The sequence below is a fragment of the Lagopus leucura genome, unplaced genomic scaffold, assembly GCF_019238085.1.
Source record: "Lagopus leucura isolate 7727_CA_CO unplaced genomic scaffold, USGS_WTPT01 Super-Scaffold_100001, whole genome shotgun sequence".
In the NCBI taxonomy this organism is placed as follows: Eukaryota; Metazoa; Chordata; class Aves; order Galliformes; family Phasianidae; genus Lagopus; species Lagopus leucura.
In genome coordinates, this window is record NW_024962262.1 from 74,996,677 (window position 1) to 75,020,424 (window position 23,748).

The 23,748-nt window shown below is 45.2% G+C and overlaps 1 long non-coding RNA gene across 1 annotated transcript in view; it reads left to right on the forward strand.

The window, feature by feature from the left end:
* The first annotated feature begins 8,294 nt into the window (after nucleotides 1-8,294).
* The window catches only part of LOC122177972, a 56,333-nt gene continuing 40,879 nt past the window's right edge, over nucleotides 8,295-23,748 (forward strand). The window contains exon 1 of the long non-coding RNA XR_006178211.1: nucleotides 8,295-8,536. This is a non-coding gene — a long non-coding RNA (uncharacterized LOC122177972). The remainder of the gene's footprint in view (nucleotides 8,537-23,748) is intronic.

Sequence of the window (23,748 nt, forward strand, 5' to 3'; positions counted from 1 at the left end):
TCTGTTTAAATCCATAGTGTTTTTGTGACTGATTTCTACAGGATAAAACCCAAGTTTCTGTGAGGATAATATACCACAGTGGCTGTTAATGAGATGATGAAAATACCACAGTGAGGAGGACGTAATTCTCTGGGATGATATGGTACAGTTGCTCTTTTTTGAAGTGTTTTACAATAAAGGGAAAAAAAAGAAAGGAAAGGGAGGGGGAGAAAGGGAGAAAAAGAAAAGTAGACCTGAGTCTTTTTGTCTTTCATTACTTAAGGAGGCTTATAAGCAGTAAAGGGACCAACTTTTAACATGGCCTGATGGTGATATGACAAGGGGGAATGGCTTTAAAGTAAAAGAGAGGAAATTTAGGTGAGATGTTAGGAGGAAATTCTTTCTTTAGAGGGCAGTGAGGCGCTGGCACAGCTGCCCATAGAAGCTGTGGTGCCCCATCCATGGAGGCGCTCAAGGCCAGGTTGGATGGGGCCCTGGGCAGCCTGAGCTGGTGGGGGCAGCCCTGCCCATGGCAGGGGTTGGGGCTGGGCGGGCTTTGAGCTGCCTTCCAGCCCAAACCATTCTGTGATTGTGGAAGTGCTGGATTTTCCATCCTCTCATGGCCATCCCTTTTCCACCAGAACTCACCTGCCAGAAGTACAAAATCCCTGAGCAGAGATCCCTGCAGGCTCTGGGGAGAGCGCTCTGCAGCAACACATACACACAAAATTGTACTTGATTATTTCTGTCCTCTGCTTGATTGGTTCTACCTGATTATTTCTCATCACCGTTCTACAAAAAGCCCTGGCACTTCTGGTTGGGAGAGTAAATATGTTCCCATCAGCTTCCTAAGAACAGTGTGTTTTCCCCTAATGAAACTGTGTTTCTAAAATCTCCTCTTGCTTGCATGGTGCTGCTGTTCCTGAGGATATCCTCTGTGATTCGCAGGCTCAGTTTGGACTTCATTTTTTGGGGCTTGCCATAAGTTGAGGGCTGGTAGACCAGGAAAATGGCTCTGGGTCCCACTGGTTTGCAATTAAAGAGGCTTCAAGAAATCTTACTTGTCACCTCTGTCTTCTCGTGCTGGGGGCACGTGGTATGTGCAGGAATTCATTCAAAGCAAGAGGCAATTAATTTTGCAGGTCAGGAAGTGTGTAAGGGGCTTCAGTGGTATAGAGGCTTCTTTAAGGGCTTTTGATGTACAGCAAAGTGGTGTTGGATGCTATTATGTCATTACGTTTTAGGGCAAGGCATTAGTTGAGTCTCCCTTGCTTCCTATGCTCACACCTCCATCACAGATCTGTCACAGCAGTCTCAGTACTCACTTTGTTGACTTTTGGCCATTTCTAAACTAGATTTAGAAAGTATCTGGAACAAAAATGGGTTGCTTAGCAACATACTCCAGCCTGGGACTGCCTAAGAATGGGTCAGTGATTAACAGTTATGTACAATCAAGGTTAAAAATGCAGAACAGTCTACAGCATCGTGCTCCAGCAACTGACATAGTTCAGCATTACGATGCTCGGATTTATGGTGGCGGTGAGTAAATTTACACCATTTGTAATCCTGACCTCACCAATGAGATGACTCAAGACTTCAATTTTATGAAATTGAGCCGAAGTCTCTTTTCTTTGCCAGTGTATTACAAGAGAAGGATTAGATGGCCATCGGCTGAGTAACACTGGTGTGATTTATATTTCACGTGCAGTTCTTCCCAGGGCTCTGGGCCTTCCCTTGGCTGTACAGATTCCTACGTGGATGGAAATGGATCTCTATGAGGGAGTGGAAAATATGGAGGCTAGCTATGGAGCAGAAGTGTGGGGAGGGGAGAGAAGGCAGTTTACTGGTTCTGGTCACCTCACTGCATGCTGACATAGTGTTCTTCCAGACAAGAAAGCAACAAATGCCATATGAGCCTGCTGGATATGTTTTTCTGAGCTTTATTTTGGCAACGTGAGCATTTTCCTAAATCCTTGGTGGTGCTTTGCTTTCTGGAGAAAGGGATCCTTGGCAGCACTTTTTCCTTTCTTCTCAGAGTAGAGAAGGAGGTGACTTGACTGTGATTTCATTTACCCCAGTAAATGTCCCAGTACCTATCACTTCTGAGGGTACATAGAGTGAGAACATCGATCACTAAAGCAGCACTCTATCTCTTAGATGTTTTTATAACTCTAGCAATGAAATCAAGCTTGTTTTGCCAAGTCGTTTACTTTTACTGTCTAATCAATTTCTAAGGGCTCTTGCCTGTTTGTTCTTTTCTGTCTGTTTAATTAACCCTTCTTTTTAGCCTTGTCCCACCCCAGTCGTTTTGCCAAGCTTGGGAAATAAAGATCAACTGAGAATGCCTCTTCAGCAGCTCCCTAGAAGGGCTGAGTCCCAGGGACCTTTCCCAAAGGTGATTTGTACCCCCTGAGCACTCTCCTTCCATCTCTGTCTAAAGCTGAAGGAATCATGGGCTAGAGGGCAGCTCTTTTTCTTCACTTCCTTGACTTTTTCCTGCTTTTTCTCAATAGGCTTATTGACTGCCAACTTATATACATACGTTTTTAAAAGCTCCTATTCAGACTAATATTATTCTTCATCTTACTGACCTGCTGTCACTGGTCAAAGAGAAAATCACCTTAGCATTCTTTTTCACGAGAGTAAGAGGATGTCTTAATGAATGCTTTACTGTCTGTTTTAATCATTATACATACGTTACCACATTGTGCCTTTATAGCTTCTGTCTGCCTAGCACAGGACAAAGTGGTGAAATCCATACTTGAGATTTTGCAGGTGCTTTTACATGTCATTAAGAATCATCGATATGCAGGGCAGTGCTGCACAGCGCTCTTCATTTTGCTAGGATTGGAAATGGTGTCCATCATCGGTTGCCAAAGCTGTTGGATAACTGTAGGCCAGCAGAATTATAAAATCATAGAATCAGAGAACCATCAAGGTTGGAAAAGACCTCCAAGAGCATTCAGTCCAGCCATCTGCCTATCACCAGTATTTCCTACTAAACCATGTCCCTCACTACAACATCTAAATGTATCTTGAACCTCCAGGGACTCTACCACCACCCTGGGCAGTGCCTCACCACTCTTTCTGGGAAGAAATTCTTGCTAATACCCAAACTGAACCTCCCCTGGTGCAACTTGAGGCCAAACCAGTTGCTGGAGTTGGAGGTGGACAAGGGTTCCTTGTTTCCTGGGAACCGTGGGGCACTGAAATGGCCAACTGGGCTCAGTACAGAAGAAGGTAAGCTTGAGCAGTGGGCTGTTCCTCCTGTCCTCATGCTGCAGCGTTGACTTGGAGCATCTTCTGAATCTTGCTGTCACTCTCAAGTCTACTTACAACAGAAAGGCTATGTCCGAACTTGATAGTTTGTATGAATTGACTTATTCTTCCAGGGAATTTTCCCTTCTTTCCTGGCTTCTTGATTAGCCTCTTCATTTCTGCCTTCTGCAGCTGTTCCTGGTCTTGTTCACCAGCAGAGATTGAATGTCCAAACATTTTCCTTCCACTTCAGAGGCAGGAGGCTGCATGGAGAGTGCTGGATGAAGGTGGCCTGCACATGGATATATGGATGTGCTCCACAGCATGCAGAAATCTCCCTGCCCAGTGAGACTGGCAGCAATCACTGCTCTCTTCCCTCTGTGGACTGCAGCAAGTTGCTTGGTTTTGCTTTATGAGAAGAGGCGGGACTTTTAAATGAATAAAACTCTGCCTTATAGGAGAGAAATTGGCTGTTGTTGCAGCTGCCTGCCATGTCTCCAGTATGTGGGTGCCAGTGAGTGGAAAGTCTGCTGCCTTCTCACCTGTGCCTGTAGCATGGTTGAGAGTCAGTGTGAGTATTCTGCCTTTCCCTGCTTGCAGTGGGGAAGACCTGGGAGCAGTGGTGGTGAGGGAGAGCCCCCCATGCTGCTCTTAGCCTGCTGTGCCTAGAATCATAGAATTGTTAAGCTTGGAAAAGACCTCTGAGATCATCTAGTCCAGTCACCATCACCACCATGCCTAGTCAACCTTCCTCAGCCAGGAGGGAGGACTGGCTGAACAGTGAATTATCTCTTATTTATTTAAAGAGTGTTTCTGCACCCTGGAGAGTTCAGCTGGCCATTCTGCGTGCTGGTTTCCGACACTGAAAAAGCTGGGAATGCTTGTGGTTACATTTGTGTTGCTTCAGGCTCTCATGGCGTTAGCTTTTGCAAAAATAAAATGGTTTTAATGTGCTTGGCATGTGAGCTTTGATTGGAAATGAATGCTGTCAGCTATATTAAAACGACAATAAATTACATTGAAAACATGAGTTGGTTTTGAGGAACAGCACCAGGGCTATGCCGTAGATCGGGTAAGAACCCAAATCATTCAACATTTGTCCCCATGCTCCATGTCCCATACCCGGCAGTGGTGGCACCTGGCAACGCGGTGTTGTCAGTCGGTGTCCCCCTTCTTGGGCTGCTGCCTCCTGCTGCTGTATGTGCTCATTAAAAGCAATGGGCGAGGGGGAGATGGGAAGTGTAGCAAGGAGTGAGTTCTGATGGATAGGTGGATGAAAGCCGGCCTGACACATTCCTGCGTTCGAGATTTATAGCCTAATCGTTCTCTGCTTGCACAGCAGGGGCTGAGCCAGCATGTCGTTATTTACATACAGGGAACATTAAACAGCCCTCCCCCTTTAAACCATATGCGAGCATAAAATCCAACTAACCACTGCTGAGTAACGGGTAGCTGTAGAGAATGAGGATAAAAATATAGCAGAAACAAACACCGTGAAAAACAATTACTGCAAGAAGTAGTGTGGCATTGGTGTGTTATTTGCCTGTGCCAAAGTGGAAGTGTGTCCCTGTAAATCTGTGTCCCCTTTCTCGCCTCTAAGTGTCCTGCACACGTGTGGGAGGTTGGCTCTGTGTCCTGTGATGCTGTAAGAAGCTCGAGGAAGACATGGCATGCTGGCCTCTGCATCTCCTTTAGGAGCCAGTCCTGCACGCACTAGGATTAATTTATCTGATGCTGAGGCTCGCCGCTTGTGGTTGCCTGAACTGTGGTGATGTCATGCCAATGTGGGCATCTCTGGTTTGGCATCGTTCCTGTGGGTGCTTGGCAGCTCCTGTGGCTGTGGCCAGGCTGCTGCAGTGTGATGGTATAAGCTCTGTGTGTTTTAGCTTTGGGATTGGCAAAGGAGTTGGGGTCTGACATTGTTTTTTATTTCCTCTTTCTGGAGAAAAAATGTGTGGGGGGGTATTGTCCTCTGGGAGAAATCAAAGCAATCTGAGTTATCTGAAGTGAGTGCATTTCCCTCAAATACAATATTTGCATGGATTATTTTCCTTGGTTGCTTGATTTCCTGAGAATATGCTGCCTGCTCTCTTGTCTTTTTCCATTGCTTACGTTAACCGTGCACTAGAACCTGCAAATAAGTTCCTAATAAAGGGTAAGCATCCCCTAAAGGGTCTGCACTGCAGAAGCCATGCTTATCCCTCAGACAAGTTCTGGTGCCAGATGTAGGTACTGTGGTCTCAGCATGTGGGTCAGATGCAGCAGAGTAGTGGTAATTGAGAGAAGTGTTTGGATATATGCTCAGCTGCTGTCACTTTGCTGCTGGAATCCTCTTGGTAGTGATGGTGACAGGCCAAAAGCAGAGCAGCTTTTCTCACAGAATCACAGAATGGTTTAGGTTGGAAGGGACTTCAGAGCCCATCCAGCCCCAAACCCTCCTGTGAGCAGGGCTGCTTCCCACCAGTTCAGGCTGCCCAGGGCCTGATCCAACCTGGCCCTGATTTCTGGGGTAAGAAAAGCTAATTCTTGTGGTACAGGGGGTTAAGAAAGTGATTTTGTATTACAGACCTAGAACACCATTTCCTTTTTGCGGCATTTAGCAAAGATGTCCTTGACATCTCTCTCATCATTTTAACTCCAGGACTCCTGAGCTCTGAAAGGAAGGCAATGAAGATGTGGATGGTGGCAGGCTTATAACATTTTTGTTCTTAAATCCCCACTATTTTTAAGTAGGATTTTGGAAATCAACTGTATTTTAATTTGGTTTGTCAAAGTATAATTACTGCAAATGAGGTAAGAAACTAATTTAAATACAGCAAGTGTAGTGGAGAATCCAATTTTCAGAAATCAGTAGAAATATAATTGGAGTCATTAAGTGCTGACTTCAGTAATTAAGAGTCAGCTTTTGACGTTTCAGGCTTGTGTTGCTAATTGCCCATGGAGAGGATAGAAAAATATTTTGTTTCCTGCAAAATAGGTTGCTCTCTGGATGGGGATTCAGCAGCTTTGTGCCTGCCTGGGCCAGGTGGACAGGTTGGATGGAGCCTTGGGCAGCCTGAGCTGGTGGGGGACAGCCTTGCTCATGGCAGCAGGTTGGGGCTAGGTGGGCTTCGAGGCCCCTTCTAGCCTACACTCTTCTGTGTTTATATAACAGTGCAGCCTTTCCAGCTCTTCCCTTGCCCAGAGGATCCTGCGCTCCCAGGTGGAGTTGCAAACAGCCATGAGGAGCAGTATTTCTCTGGTGAGAGATGCCTTGTTGTGATGTGTTGCAGGGTATGCAGTGAAGGCACATTCTTTGTGCTGGTTTTCTGGAAAGCGTTATGCTAAGGCAGGCATGGAGGCTTGGTGCTTCATTCCACCTTGCTATTAAATTCGAATCTTGTATTACAGGCCATATAAAATAAGTGCGTGTCTCTGCAGACTTTAAATGTTCTTAAAGATATTTGTAGAATGGTGATGCAGTGGCACAGGCTGCCCAGGGAGGTGGTGCAGTCACCGTCCCTGAGGTGTTCAGGAGCCGTGTGGATGTGGCACTGAGGGACATGGGCAGTGGGCGTGGGGGGGGTGGGCTGGTGGTTGGACTGGGGGATCTCAGAGGTCTTTTCCAGCCTTTGACAGATCAACAGTAGGAGAATTGTGTCCTTGTCACCACTTGTTTGCCGAACTCCCCTTCAGAAGTTGAACGTTGTGCGTTTTTAACTCCTGCAGTTCAGCAAAGATGCTCTGTACTCCTTTGTTGTGATAATGGCAAAGCCATTAAAAGCTGAACATGCTGATAGTTATCATCATCTAAAGCAAGCCTTAGATTTACTTTCCTATTAAAAATGCCAATTTTCCAGAGCAATGGCATATATGTGGTTTGTTCTTTCATTCTGCTTTTATTTTTACCAAAACCCCAGATAATGCTTGTCAACGTAAACCATGACAATGCCTTAGCCTGGGCCTTCAGTGTGGAAATGTGTTGATTCTCTTGAGCTTTTGCACTCGCAAACAAATCCATCAGCACCTGAGATCTCTTGCTCCGTGTTTCAGTTTGTGCTCACTTCTTAGGTGTGTGAGAACAACACTCACTGTAACCAGAAATCCCTTTTTGCAGTTGTGATGTTTCTTGTAGTGCTTTGCACAATTGTTTCCCTTCATCCCCTGGGGGGTTTGACCTTAAAGCAGAAAGGGTGGGTTCTTGTGTTCACGTTTTTGCTCCATTAGGAGCATCCTCTGGAAAGCACCTTGTGGGTGTGCAATTGAGATGTGAACTGCGAAGGAGCCTCATAGAGCTGCCCTGCAACCTGGCCATAGCCAAGCTGGCACCTAAGCCCTGGGCATCTCTCCTGTGCCTCTCTGCATCCAACCAACAGCTCAGCTGGGCTGCGAGCTGGGCTGCCTGCAGCTCACTCAGCTCCCCACACATGGGCACCCAGCTAAGCTTCTGCTTGCAGCAGCAGATTAAGGGAATAACGAGGATACGCTTTGCTCTAGACATAATTTCTGCCTTGTTTTTGTATTTTTTTTTCCTTTTGTTTTATTTCTTTAGACAGCCTATACTGCTGCCTAATTGGATTACTAGGTCGTTACCGACTGGCCACGGACCGTGCAGAATCGGGACCGGTCCCAGGGGCTTAGTGCTTTGGGGAGCTGCTGGCAGCCTGCTGAGCTTACACGCTCCTCAGGGACCTCAGCAGAAAAATGGCATTTCCCACAGAACTGCATAATGGCAGTGCAAAGGAGCTGGTCTGTGCCTCTGCTTCACCTGGCTCCTTAGCTCTGGGAGAGTGGGGGGAAAGGCTTTGTTTCCAACTAGGGCTAGCCGTCGTCTGGAAAATGCATCTAAATGTGATGCCTTGAGTGCAGTTCAGGTGTTTGCATATGGGAGATGAACAGCTCTTACTTAAAAAGTGCTTTGTATCTTAAACAAAACACCTCCTTGCAGTTTCCATGGTAAGCTCTCCTTCATGATTGAATAACAGTCATAAATGGTTACATAAAACACAAGCGGAACGCCACACCGAAGCTGGAGGCTGCACATGTCAGCTCTGTGTTTGTTCTTCCTACAGGGGAGAGCTCTGGCATCTCACAGCAAGCTAATTGGAGCTTCAGCTGAGTCCACGAGCTTCCTTCTGCTCGTCCTAAGTAAGGAGAAGCAGCAGGAGGAACAGCCAGGGCCAGATGGGACTGCACGGAGAGAGCATTGGAGATTCTGCTAGCAAGGTGCCTCTGTGCAGGTGGTGATGGTGAACTCTCTGGAGCTGCTGTGTTCACCTAGAACTTGTTAGACCTGTGGAAAAGAAGAGATCTTGCCAAGGTGAGTACAAGTGCAGGTAGCTTACATACCGGCAGGCTGGACCAGAGGTGTGAGCATTGCGATGGGTGGCCTGTCACTGTGGCATCTTCGTGTAGCCCAGTCCCATGCCTTGGGCTGACAGTGAGCTTGCCCTTGGATGGAAGGTTTGGGGTTTTCCCCACAGCTGTCACCAATCCCTCTGGTGCCTGTGATCTGATAAGGTGGAGGCTGCTCTCAGTGGTCACCGCTTCACTGTTGCTGATCTGGACATTGTGCCAATGGCTTGGTGAGAATGGGATGTAGGCAAGAGGTCTGTAGGCTTGGGGTCAATGCATAAGTCTCTACCCCTACTCTGCAGGGAAAGGAAGAGTAGAGAAGGCGGGGAGGAGCATAGACAGCATTGTTGCTATCCATCTCTGGCCTCTTGCTGCTCTTTCAGCCCAGCAGTGGCTGTTGTGGTATGGAGAGGGCTTCAGGCCTGTCTGGGGACTCCAGGGGACATCACTGTGCCAGCTCCCACCTTGGAAGTGTGGCAGCCTCACTTGTTTCTGGTGCCATGCAGAGGATGTTGTGTGGCTTCCCAAGGATGCTCCTGGCCCTGGACATGTCCAGAATAAGGGAGAGCGTGCTTTCTCCTTTTTTTCATCTCTTTTCTGCTTTTCCCTGGGGCTTTTGTTAACCGTGAAGCTGTTAATGCAAAATGAAGGCATGGAAATTTCATATTGTAGCAGTTAATCTGCCCTTCCTAATATTTTCCAGTTGTAAATTGCCAGTGCTAACAGGTACGTGCTGTTGCAACCGAGCAGCTGATCCTGCCAGGAGGCAGTGGCTGTTGTGTTTGGTTGTTACTGCCTCCTGGGAAGCTGTAACAGTCCCTGCCCAAGCACAGCACTGTGATTATTTTAACAGGGAGTTTCCAATTATTAGTTAGATGTATTTTTGCTAGATTTATTTTATGAGAAAAGGTGTTACATGGTCACGGGACAACCATTGCAAAGTTCCAAGCTTTGGCTGGGTCCCTGCAGCACGTGAGAGCTGCTGTTCCCATCTGCCCTCCGTTTGCTGGCTTTAGCCATCGGGAGCATTTGGATTAAAATGTTTTGGGGAGGAAGAATAAAGGAGAAGCTAAGCGCATTTCCTACCCTAGATTTTAGGATTCACTTAAGGGAGTACGCTCGGATGAGTAAGGGCAGAGGCGAATTGCAAACTGTACTTACTGCACTCGTCTGGGGATTTTAGCCCTGTAGTTTGTGGCGTGAAAGCTGTGCTTTTCTTAAGAAAGAGCAATAAAAGCCAACAAGCTTAAAGACCCAGATTAATTTAGAAACTGTAGCGGGGGAGGTGAGCTGCAGGCAGAAGCGCAGTGACTCTGGCTGACCTCTCCATCAACTCCTCTAAACAGCGGGAGCTGCCTGAGCCATGGTGGGACCGCAGTGTCCCCAGGATGCTGTGGCTCTGCGCAGTGTTGCTGCGGTGCTTCTGAAGGAGTGGTGCCAGGATCTGTCCTGAAAACGCCGAGCAGTGCTTTTGTGCAACTTGAAGAAGTTGGCTGGCTGCTGTACGCGTTCTCTGACGCTGCTCAGTGACTGTTATGAAGGATTTAATTATCCTGACGACCCACAGTAACAGAAGGAACAGGCCTGTTCACGTCGAGCCACCACAGTGTTCATGGTTATTGCATTTCCCTCTTTCCTTTTCCTCTTTCCTCTCCAGCAGAAAGCTACAAAGTGAAAGATGATGCCTGCGTTCCTCTTTCCCAGGCTGGTGCGTTACAGTGGTTCCTATGATCTTTGTTTATACAGATCTAGGGTAGATTAAAGCTCCTTTTAGCACTGTGGTGTTTGTCAGGAGGCTGGGTAAGCCTTTGGATGCATCTCACCGAAGACACTTTAGACCTCCTGGTAGCTTCTATCCTCCTTCCTTAATTGCACATTTGTGCAGCTGTTTGTTTTGTACAGCCTCATGAACCCCTGCTCTAGGAGAATTTTAACCATTTGCACGGTCTGTTAAAGCTACAGCTTCTAACATTACGTAGACTGAACAAGACTTTATTAACCTGCTCTGTGTGTGCACAGTACACCTTAGGGGGTTTGAGTAGCATTTTTGGATTGCTGCAGAAACTCCAGAGTACCTTAATTTCGTGCTTTGCCTCCACACGCTGCAGGGAACTGTTGGAGTTTGCACAGCAGAATGCACTGCGTGTATGTGGGGCTACCACCTGCATGTGATTGGTGAGGAAAGGCCCACATACAAAGCAGTCCCATTTGAGGGGGTCATAGGGAGGTGGCTGGAAGAGCACAAAACCTTGCGAGTGTTGCTGTGGCTGATAAGGGTTTGAAGGCAGCTACAGTTGGAGCCCTGAACAGTTGGGCTGGTTCCTTATCTTTATGTACCATGGCACTCCATCAAGTGAGAGTTAATTTTCCATTTCCTGAGTGAAGGAACAAAAGGAGGACTGCTGTTAGAGCCCTGGGCTGCAGTGAAGCTCTGCATATTCAGCAGAAATGGGGAGGCCTTGCTGTCTGGTTTACTGTGCTGTCTCCAGCCATTCCTGTCTCTGGTCTGGGCTTCAGCCTTGGTGGCTGCTCTGTGCTCAGAGTCTTCCCAAGTGGGGGCAAGGAGCACAGCAGTCATGTTCAACTTTGGTACCTTAATGAATTTTGTTTAGCAACACTTAAATCTCTCATCACTTTCAACTTTTTTTATTTCAGACATTGAAATGGAGGAGAAGACGACCATAATTTAGTTTTAATGTCAGGTTTTACTGGGAGTGTTACTTGTTACCAGTGAAGTGCACTTAAGTTCTGCATAAATCTTAGTAGGCACTTTTCATTTGACTGTATGGCCTAAGTAAGCTTATTATATAAGCCTCTTCTCAACAGTTTTAAAGCCTAATTAAATATTCTCTCTTCTCAGTTGTAAAGGAGATATTATTTTAATTACAGAAGCTTTCTTCTGGCATGCAAAGCACTATTCTACCAAGAAGAGTTTGGCAATTTCCTAGATTTGGTATGCAAGCTTTCGTGTAATCTCAGTTGAGTTCAGCAGAAAGCTGACCAGAAGATATGGTGCTCAAGTATAAATTATACAGTCTTTTCCTGTTTCTGTCATTCAGAGCTGATGTGTCTTAACATTAGCGTGCAAGTTTCCATTCCTCATTGTTAGTGAAGAAAATGGAAAATCATTTTATGACTCCCTCCTTTCTTTGTCCTCACTTTACCATCTTTGCCATCTGTTAACCTTCAAAAGATATTTCTGTGGTCGAAAGCTTACAATTTGAATAGAAAAACTTCATGGTCTTTTATAACGTATGTAAGACTATCCAGATGTGTAACAGGTTGATGTGGGCTGGGGCTCCAGTGACTTTGAAAATGAGACGACGACCACGCATACAGCTCCCAGAAAACCAATCAGTGGGCTATTTGTGGTTTTTTAAACATCTGGAATTATTTCCAGATTTTGCAGGAGACATAGTGTGCAATTGAGAGAGAATTGCTTCATTTCTGTCTGTCTCATTTACTCCCTTGTGTGGAAGACAAATAAAACTGATGGGAGATGGTTGTACGAACAAATGTTTATTGTTCAGCAGCGGTATGGTCTGCATAAGGTACTGCTTAGGTGTAGTTAATCCTTCCTTGAGGCAGCAGGATGCCTTGTACAACCTTCTGAAACTTCTTTGAAGCCTGTGATCTAGGCTCTGTTGGCTCAGAGCAACCAGGCGTGTTTCATGTAGGAGTTTGGCTGATGGAAGCCCTAACCGTGATTCTGTGTAGTTCGGAATTTCAATGGCTTCTCACATTACCCCAGTTAGTCATTCCTCGTCTTAATTTTTCCTCCTCTCCTGAATTGCAAACCAGATTCTGCTTGGTGGATGGTGTGTATCATTGCTAGAATTTGCCCTGGCAACCAGATGGGTTTCCAAAAATAACTTACCCATTGTTGCAGAGCATCTCTGAACCTCGGGATGTTATACTGCGGTCTCAATGAGTGGCTTAAGGCTGTCATTTTGTTTCTAATGATTGAACAAAAATAAACTGTACCGTGAGTAGACTTGACTTTGTGTGCAGAGTAATGCTGTTTGAGACACGAGAGAAATTCCTGCAGTGTTTACATGCTGAAGAAAAATGCCTTTGAAGGCAAAATATTTCTTCTGTGTATCCACGCGTGTGATTTTGTTTACAGCTTGTTTTCTGAACAGTCATCTGCTCAGTGAGCACCTGGTCTTGAGAGAGGCCAAGTGCCTGGGTAGGCGGTGCCATGTTTGAAGTTACCTGCCTAAGGGGCTGCTCTTGGGCCTTTAGCCCAAGTACCCGGAGCTACCTGCAGGAGTGGATGGCCAGGTAACAAGGGCTTTCCTTGCTCAGAATGGGAATATCAAAGTTTTTGCTGCTGTTAGTCGTTGGTTTGTTTGTGTGTGTGCTAGTCTGGGAAATACATTTAAGATACTTCTGGACTGTGGGCATTTTCTTGTTTCAGAATGGTACAAATCCAATATTTGGGATATCAGTGTTTCCCTGGTGCTGCAGGAGGATGAGAATGTATAGAGATGCGTTCAGTTGCTGGTGGTCTCACTGTAGCAATGCTGCCCGCTGTGATTATCTTGTCATTGCTTTTGGAGAGCATTCTGCAGCCTGACATCTTGTTACACTGCTTTTCCTGCTTATCAGCAGCAGCTCTCTGTATCTTTTTCTCTAGCCATCTCCTGAAAATCCCTTACACTTCATATATTTTTAAAACCTTCTCCCTCAGCTATTTTTCCTTTTAATCCTGATGCAAACTCAAAATGAGGAATCCTGGATAACTTGGCATCAGCCCTATGTTTTATGCATCAATTTTAATCGCAGTTAGATTGAAAACCTAAATTCTCTCATGTAAAAGAGTAAAATGAAGATACCAAAAACTTCACTGTGTTTGGATTAAAAACTGAATTTTTGACAGAGCGGAAGAGGTGATAAGCATCTCCTTGGCAGTGGTGGGAGCTCGGCTGGGAGGTGGGAACTCGGTTGGATTGCTGCTCGGCCTTCTCAGGGCAAGGCCTCAATCCCCAGAGATCTACAGGCACTGGATTAATGGAATCTCTTGGAAATAAGCTTTTGTAGACTCTGCCAAGGAGGCAGGTAGTTCTCTGGACACTTTACTTAGAGGCCTCCTTGGCTTTACCTGATATGAACTGTGAATGTGAATTTCATGGTGTGAAAGGGTGTCTGTGGGGGACTGCACCAAAGGCTTGGGCCAAAAGCCAGGTGAAGTCAATGAAAAATTCCTAAACTGTTGTTGGTGGACTGTTGTTTTGTGTCCAGAGTGGCTTTATGTTGACTACTGTGCTTTATGTTGACTGTTGTAAATAGTTTCTAGGTGATACAAAGAGTAGTGAGTTTAATGCTTGTTTTTCCTTTAAATGAGATTGGAGTGGGTGAGAGCAGTGTTTGCTGGTGGCTGCTAAAGGAGGGAGACATAGATGTAGTATTCAAGGATTTTGCTTCTGATGTGATCAAGCTGTACCATGCAAGATTTTCTTACTCCTGCCTTTGCAAAACTGAAGTGTTTCTTAAATACCATATGCTTGTTTGTCTAGGTTTATTCCTTCTTAATTCAGAAGGGAATTAAAACAGTGGTAGGTAACTCAGTATAAATATGTGATGGCATGCAAGATGTAGGTTCTCGAGGGCCAGAAGTTACATAGATTGCTAGTATGGAAAATGGAGAACTGCTAGAATTAAAGAGAGATGCTAGACATTGATTTGCTTGTGTGGATGTGGGAGAAGGGACAATCAAATGTAATATTTTCTCTGAATTACAGAGGGAGGTCCTTTCATTGTCTGCACCCTCTAGGGTATTCTATATTCTCCAGCATATTTTTGCCATATGTGTTTAGTTTCCAGAAGTTTATATACATTATCTGCTTTTCGTTCCAAGCAATGTAACATTTATTACTACTTTCATGAGTTGTTGTTTCAGGGGGAAAAAAATTCTGCATAGATCTGCCTGTAACTTTGATTTCTGCTCTGGCACCACATGCAATATATACCATCTGCACCAAAGAGAATCATAAAAAATATGCCTATCAACCAAGTCATTGTATAGTTGTCTCAATCTCATTCACTGCACACTGTTTTGAGGAGGGTCACCAATAATTTGCTGTTGGTGGGCAAGATGGCTTTTAACTGCTCACCCATCCCCATACAGTAGCAAGGGATGATCCTCAAGGTCTTTCCAACCTCTGTGATTCTATGATTTATTCCCAAGGGAGGGGGAGAGCACACCAGAAGCACAGTGGCAAGGAAGTCTTAAGGGGGATCACGCAAGGAAGCTTCTTGATAGCAAATTATTTTGCTTACAGTTCGTGTCCTTTGCAACCTTAACGAATAATGGATAAAAAGACTGGACATAAGTGTAATTAAATAGAGGAATCGCTGCAGTGCTGTAACATTGTTTTCTCTGCTCACCTTCTTCTTGAATTACTTATGCTTGATTGTTACAATTGATTGCAATTGTGAGAGCTAATTTTAGTACATAAATTTTCCAACGGAAGCCTGCCAACTGTTTGTGTAATGGAAGGCAACAACGACAGAGTTTGATACAAGGTATATTTCTCCCTTTCTCCAGCTGAATGTTGGCAACCATTTCATGGGCTTATTTGCATATATATATGCACATATATAACGCGTGTGTATATATATACAACTACATGTATGGACATATATATAGCCAGAGAATAAGAAAACTTAGCCAAGTCCCTGTGAAAAGCTGCAGAGCAACTTAGATAACTGTGATGAGTTTTAGGAACCAGCTGAATTTAATGCTGATGAGAAAGTGATCGCTTCCTTAGATAGAGAACAAATATTAAAAGCAGTTGAGTTTGATCTTGAACTTTGCATGATGGAAAAGAGGACAAACAGTGTTCCAACCTTAAAAAAAATCCAATATGTTTATTTTATGAAATTGAAGACAAGCATATGGGTATATAGATCTGGGCCATTAGAAAATGTCATGGCAGTTTTCCTAGCAGCCTGGTCCAATTTCCAAGAAATTCATTGTCAGGACTTGCAGGAAGAGTAGATTTTAGTTGCCACAGAGTAAGCAGCAAAGGTTTATTTCCTAAGTGAATTCTAACTCAAGGGTGAATTTGCCTTCCATGTCCTATTTTTGTATATATCCTGGATTCAAGATATAATAATTATCAAGGCTGTTTCTGAGGGCCTTTTCTCTTTCACATGCCAAAGAGGAGGAAGAATTTTTAAGTGGTCAAGAGGGTGTGAAGAATGCAGGTGGGTTGGTGGAGTTTAAGGCCCCATGGATTCTATGGATTGAAAAGCGTGACTTTCAATCCATCACCTAGCAGATAAGTTTCGGTTACTTGCATTATTATGTGAGCACATTTGTAAGGTAAGGCACGCAAACTAACTGCAACTCATGTCATCTTTCTCGCACAGGTTTTTGGTGTCTCCTCTCACTCACTTTTCTCATCCTGTCATTCTAGATGTGATTGTTTAAAAACAAGTTATAATTTGAAGCTCATATTGTACAAACATTTATCTCGGTCATCCTCCTGGAGTTATTCACAGATGTTAAGCTTTGTCAAAGTCATGGCCAAGTATGACAGGTGGAAGATCTATATTCTTGAATCAGCTTTTTCTTTTGTCTTCATTTTGGAGATTTTTAGTTCAACTCGGTGCCATATGGGGTTTACTTAAGGAGAGAGTGTGTCTCTGTAAAAGCGCCTTTAAAAGGGATAGAACAGTTTAAATATATATGTTCAAGAGAATTAGTTAAAATGCCTTTCAATTGAAAGGAAACAAGACTTTTTTTTTTTTTCTTTTTTTTCTCTTTTTTCTTTCTTTTTTCTTTTTTTTTTTTTTCCAAAATAAAGCTCCAGCCCTGTGGAATGTTTTGCATCAATTACAAAAGGAACTTCAGTACATTTTTCTAAAATGAGGAATGAGCAAACGGCATCTGCTAGGTGTGGGAGTGACATTTCAAAATCCCACTGACAGTTGAATTATCAAACTAAACATCATCTTGCTCGTCCTGGTGCTAAGTGAGTAACTCCCCGCTTTCCAGAAGTGAAATTGGCCCCTCTGAGGGGTGAAATTGACCCAAGGAAAGCGCTGCTGGAAACCCTCTGAAAGGGCAGAGTGCTCAGTCCTCTACCGCAGTACATTTTAATTTCTGCTGGAAACTTTAGAGCTCCCTATTCTTAACATTGTAACAACATGAGGCACGGCTCCTGGATTTACTTAAGTTTATTTGGCAAAGCTGTCTTTGTCTACCCTGAAATAAAAGTAGCTGTATGCTAGTTTGTGCCATTCAGTGTTGGGCAGCTCCTGGCTCTTTCCTCATGGCTGTCAGAAACGCCTTGTTTAGGCCATGTGTGTACATAACCCTCCTTGACTTATCAGAACTGACTGAAGACAGGAAAAAGTATGGCATTTCCTGAACCATGGGGGCTTTCACTGTTGTTTTATACGTCAAAGTTTCTTTGAATGATAAAGTAATAATAGTCTGTGATGCTATAGTGATGTTCCTCAGTCATAGTTACCTACTTATTTATATCACAGTTTTCATCGTTGAATCACTGGGTACATCACAAAGGCAGACCTTTGATGTCTTATCTGTTCTGATGGGAATGGACTGTGACTTCTTTGAGAAGTGAAATGTCACAGCAAAGGTCACACTATGGAGCTGCTACAGAGCTGGGAAGAAGGCCTCTACTGTAGGCTGTCAGATGAACAATGCCATTCCCAGTTTCAGCTTTCTGTTATTTTGCTTTCAGAAAGATTGCAGGATCAGACAATTGTGTGGGCTTGAGAACTCTCTGATCCCACCTTCCTCTCAGAAAGCATTTACAAGCATTTATATATATATGTGTGTGTATATGTGTGTGTGTGAACAGTAATCTGATGCAGGAGCATCGTGCATATTGCTGCTATGTTTCACATTGTTGCCTATGTTATGAACAAATTTGTCACATTAGTCTAGCAGTCATTTACTCAGTCCCTCGGTCCTACGTAAACTTAGATCTCTCAATCCTATCACAAAGGGAGCACTGACATAGAATCACAGAATCATTAAGGTTGGAAAAGGCCTCTGAGATCCCCCAGTCCAACCATCAGCCCACCCAACCTCCACACCCACTGCCCACATCCCACAGTGCCACATCCACACAGCTCTTAAACACCTCCAGGGATGGTGACTGCACCACCTCTCTGGGCAGCTTCTTCCATTAATGGGAGGAAGGTGCTTGGGATACTGTTGCAAAGAGTGAGTTTGAAGGAAGAGAAAGTCTGTGTGGGCAGGTAGAAAATAATTTTGGCAAGGTAATACAGTAGCCAGAGCCATGGACAGAACCAGGAGCGGTAATGAAAGAGAACTAGTAACGTCAGGGAAGATGATTTGAAGGGAAAACTGCAGATGAAAGCAGATAGAGGCCTGCTGTCTTTGATGTATCTAACAAGCAGATCCATGGAAGCTCAAGGGGAGAAGAATGGCAGTGATCAGCTGCACCTGCTGCTCCTTGTCTGGCAATCCTTGGACATCTGTAAGCTTCTTTGTGAGCATCTTTGTAAGCTTCATGTGAGTTGCATGTGACAAGAAGCTCATGTTGCTATAAGCACAGATATACTTGTTTAGCTGGGAGGCATTTCTGCAATGGCTGCCCTTGCTGTGGAAAAGCATGTGTAGAGCAGAAATCAGAGGTGAAGACCTTGGTCTACTGCTATGACAGCAGTCATAGCACACTGCGTCATGTTTTCTCTAGGGGCCTGGTGTACTTTGGTTTGAGCTGTAACATCACTCCTGTGCTGCTGGGGGATGCAAAGCTGGCATCTCTGGGGGAAGGGAGAGGTGCTGCCTTGCCCACAAGATGAGACGCCACCTGAAAATGTCATTCTCTGAATTCAGGTAGAAGCTGTACTTTAAATAAAACTACTCACTATATATGCAACGGCTGTTATTTGCCTGTTCTCTCCAAGGTCCTACTATTAGTGAGTTTTTCCCCTCTTGAGGCTTTCATGTTTCTTAACTTCACAGTGTTTAAGTACCGCAGCACAGTCATTAGTTGTGGGTAAGCAGAGAGGATGGAGCTGGTTATGGCCAGAGTGACTGGTAGATGTGACAGGCAGCAGCAGCATGCTGTGTGCCATGCTATATGTCATGCCATATGCCATGTTCTCTATGGGGCTATAGTGACAGCTGTGCCTGGGGCTGCTGGGGGGCTGCAAGTTGACTGCAAGTACTACTTGCATGGTTAGAAAGTCTAGCTCAGCAACACAGGCTGGGATTATGTGTAGGCACCTTGTAACCTTTTCTTATATTATTTTTGATAGGGCAACATTGTTAGTGAAACAGGGCTTGGTTAGTTGAAATGGCTCACTGCAGAGTGGGTTGCTGCGTTTGCAGGGCAAGATGTGATTCCCCTCAGGTGCTGCAGCCAAACCTGCAATCTGCATCAGAGGCTTACTGGGAAAAACACAGAAGAAACTGTTCTGAGCAGCATTGTGGTGATGGTGCATGGCTCAGTTTGATTGCAGTGTGCTCCTTGTTTGGACTTACTTTCCAGAAGAAAATAAAATTGCTTGCTGGAGAGTCAAAACAGGATTATTATTATTATTTTTTTCATGCTCCAAGACTGAGCTGATGCTGAAGGGAATGGTATTATCCCTCCTCTTCCTCTGCTGGGCCCTGTGTGCCTCTGCCTTGTAGTGTCTGCCCCAGTATTCTCAGGCCACATGGCTGAACAGGGACCTGCCATCATCAAGTGCATTTTCAGGCACTGATTTGACTGGCATGTGGGTGCAGCCACGCTGGGGTGGCATGAAGGAGTCAAAGGGGGTGTGTGGTCTTGGTTAGAATGAATAGTGGGAGTGTGCCTATGTGATACACCTTCTGCCCTTCAGGTTTAACGACAGTGACAATGTTCAGCTGCTGGAGTGATTGGTACAGAAAAAACACCTTACAAAGCCCACTAGTCTCAATCCTTCCTTTCTGCTCTGTGTGTTTATACCAGGCAGCACTTCTGTGCTGCGCAGCAGACAGAGCACTGGCATAGGTTGCCCAGAAGCTGTGGAGTCTCCTCTTCAGAGGTCTTCAAAATCCAACTGGACGTGGCCCTGGGCACCCTGCTCTGGATGTCCCATCTGCAGTAGGGGTTGGGCCAGGTGGATGCAAAGAACCCTGCCAACATCAGCTCTAAGATCCTGCGGTACAGTCAGTGCTTCTCAAGTAAAGCTGCTGCAAGGCAAATCAGAAGTATCTGCAGCTGTAACTATTACTTCATAGTGGTAAGTAAAGGGTGGATTTCTAGGTAGAGCTGATTGCTCCGTGGGCTGTTCCTGGGCTGCAACATCAGAAGTGCTGAGAGCTGTGCATTGGGAAAGCTGGGCTGATATTCTCACGGAGATAGAGCTGTCTCGCCTGTGAATGCTGTGTAACCAGGGCTTTGACTTGCTAATAGTGACGTAACTATGAGCCATCAAGAATGTGTTGGAGGTGTAATATGAGAAGAAATGGGGTGAGGTAAGAGACAAGTCTTGGGCAATGACACAGGAGGGGATACCACAGTAAAAAAGGGAGGAATTCCCTAGCAGATGAGTGACAAAACAACATTAAAACAGGTTTTTGATATTAGATGGAGGAGATGATGATTCAAGAAATGTAAACATATATTGTGGGGGTTTGGCCTGTAGGAACAGTGTGCTTGTAATAAATGAAATGGGAGTATCTTAGTTCTTTTTTTTATGGAAGAGGTGGATGTTTTGCTGAGGCATATAGACAACTATATGGTGGCTCAGTTTGCTGACAGAAGCCATGAGTTTGCATGAATAGTGTTGGGCACAAAAAAACATGGGTAGCTGGCCGTGTCTGGAGGGTAAGATCGTCAGTGTGGTGTGTCAGAGTAAGAGGTGGGAGAGAGCAGGATAGGGTGATTCCACCAGCAATGTGGCATTATGCTTAACCTAGCAACCTACCCTCAAGCTTTGAGACAAGTCTCTGAAACACAGAATTGCTCCCCCCCCCCACCCCCTTGTCTCTGTACATAGTTCTTCTCTTTGCCTCTCTTGTCCCTTTACTAGTTCTGCTCCTGGAAGCTCCTATGCTGGCTGCTGTGCTTTGAGCAGACTCCTTCCCCTCCAGCTCATGTGGCTCTCACTGCCACCATTACTGAAGTGACCCCAGTCCTTACAAGTGTGACAGGAGTTCTTGTGCCCTGCCTTCCTTGGGAGCCAGTTGCATGAACCCCTGAGTTGCACAAGTTGTCTTTTTGATAGAGTCACAGACAGAACACTAGGGAAATATCATGACCAGCTCTTTCCACTGCATGCCATAGGGGTGACTATTAGAAACTGAGCTTGTAGTCTTGACTGTGTAGTGCAGCCTACGTGACAGTTATTTTTTTTTCCAGATTTACAGCAAGATAGGGGGAAGCATTTGGACGTGACCTGTCTATAGCTTGAGATAATTTCTGCATTGGCAAACACGCAAAGAGATAAAGCAATGGAGAGCTCAGAGCTAAATCTCCTCTGTACAAATGCTAGGAGCATATGTAATAGGATTGTTGAATTAGAGTTACATGTTTGCAGGGATAAGTACAGTATGGTGATATTGTACTGTCACAGCCATTTTAAATCAGAAAAAAAGACAGGATTTGCAGTGGTTGTTGGGGATTCTTTGGTTTCGCTGTAGACTTCTAGGACAACAAAAGAATAGAAAAGGCTTTTGTAGATGAGGCAAAACAGATCTCTGAGATGGCTGGAGCCATGACTGAGGGGAATCTCAGATGGAAGAAGCAGGAATGCTCTGACCTTACTGTAGTAAGGTATCAAAGATTATTTTTACACGAAATACACAGAGAAGTAAACTGTGGAGGAAGAGGGGCAGAGCCCAGGCAGCTGGAAGCAGCTCACCTGCTCTTGCTCTTGCTTGTGCCCAGCACAGGGGAAGCTGTGAGAGGAGCCAGTGTCACTTTCTCAAGCTCTGCCAGGCAGGTAGAAAGCGAGCTTTGCAGTGGGAAGCCTTGGGTTTCGATGTGCATTTTGTTCCTTACAGAGTGACAGTGCTGCCCTTAATTAGGATTACCACTACTGTACCTTCAGACTTCCATACTAACATCCTTTGTGTGTGTGTAGTAATGCCGATATCATTTCTGAGAAAAGAAAGGCTGCTAGAGCAGGCCTATAAAGTGAGCTGGTGTTGCTGCATGTGTCTCTTGGTGCATGGCTCAGGGCTGGCCGTGGATGTGGTTTCTGAAGGCAGGAGGACAGCACATACGTGGGAGTCATCACCACAAGACACCTTCTGTGCTTCTAAGGGTTACAGTGAGGGGATGGCTGTGGGCAGTGCTGTTGGGACTTGGCAAGTGGTCTTCTGAGAGCAGCAGAGGCTACAGCTGTAGAAGGGATATGTGGTGTCCCACTAATACATGGGTTGGGGTGGTTATGAGGAAAAGCACGGAGACTTCATAGAATCATTAATGTTGGAAAAGACCTCTAAGATGACCCAGTCCAACCGTCAGCCCACACCCACCATGCCCACTGACCGTGTCCCTCAGTGCCACATCCAGACGGCTCTTGCACTCCACTGCTCCCCTAGGCAGCCTGTTCTTTTAATAAGAAAACAAAAGGAGGGCTTTTCCAGGCTCTTCTTAAAGTGGTGGCTACAGATTTTTCTCTCTTTTTTTTTTTTTTTTTTTTTTTTTTGCTGAATGCAGCCTACAGAAACTCCTCAGAAGAGCACAGAGCCCTGGGGTCACCCATGTGGACCTCTCACATCCTCTCTGCCTCTCGTCTCCTTTACCCATGAAAATCTCCATCCGTGCTGATGACTGCCATGACCGCTGCAATGCAGCTGCCGGGTGAGGATGCAGCATGGCCCATTTCCAGCTTCTGCTCAGCCTCACTCCTGCTGCTGCGGGCAGCACTATGTCCAGAGGGCTGCCATGAGAATCCTGCCCACTTTATTTTTAGTTCGGTTTAGGGGATTGCTACATTTCCATGCTTTTTGTTGTTGCGGTTGCTAATCCTGCAGGCAGATTGATCGCTTCCTTGTATTCTTGGCTTTTATTTCGTTTACTTTATTGGTGAAAATTATCTTTTTGTATGTGTTGCTGTTTTTTTTTTTTTTCTTCCCCCCCCAACTTTTCACTGTATGCCAGCACTGGCATGAAAAAATGGGAAGATGCCACACGTCAACTGCAGGTTACCAAACCCTTTAACTGTGGCCCTGTGAAGCACAGCTGAAACCTAGCCCTGGGCCCTCCAGCTGTGGCAGGAGAAGGTCTCCCTGTGGGAGCAGATCTGCCCTCAGCAGTTGTCTCTACTCTTTCTGGCTAGGTTGCTGTTTGACCGCAGCCAGTGCGTTGTTAACTAGCAAAAGACTGTTCATGTTGAATTATGAACACATAAAACAGCAGCGGGATTTAATTAGGCAGCTATTCAGAAAGCAGGTGCTTCCTTTCTGGGTTTAAGTTACCAAATTCATCAGGGCATTTCAACTTTGTGCAGTTTAAATTCCCTGCTCCTGAAGAACAAAGTCATTTTCTCAGCTTTGGAGGCTGACATCTGCTTGCAGAGATTAACCGTGTTCCTATAGCAGCTGGCACAGATTTTCTTTGTGGAGGGGATGCATGGAAGAGAGCATTAAGCCCCGGTACAAGTTGCTGCACTCAGATGGAAATTGCTCGGCAGGTTTTGAAGAAGGTGCATTTATCAGAGGGATGCCTGGTGGTGTTACATCACCTGTGGGTTTGGGCCAGGTTTGAAAGGGCTGGCTGTGCTGCGTGCAGCTGAATGGCAATGGGAGGTCCTGTGTTCTCCTTATAAGTCACAGGGGCTTATTCCACAACGCAGAGAGCAACTGCTTTAAATAAAGAGCCATCAGCAAGCACTTGCATGGAGCTGTGTTTGTAGATGGAGTGAAGACAGTTGGTCAGAGAGAGCGACCCCGGTCTGTCTGGGCTGGGTGACTGCTCGGGAAGCCGTCTGTCAGCCACACTTTGACTCACCGAACAGCATGTGGTGATAATATTAGCTGGGCATACATGACCTCTTACTGCTCTAGCTGGATGAGTGTTTTACAGCCTTATTTTTAAGATTCATTTTTATTTACCGTTTTATACATGAGTCAGTGCTTTCTGTTTATTGCTTTTTGAGAGCCAGTCTAAACCACGCTTGGCCCCCTAATTTAATGTTACTGACAGCGTGCCATCCAAAGGCAAGCTTTTTATAAAACTCCAGATC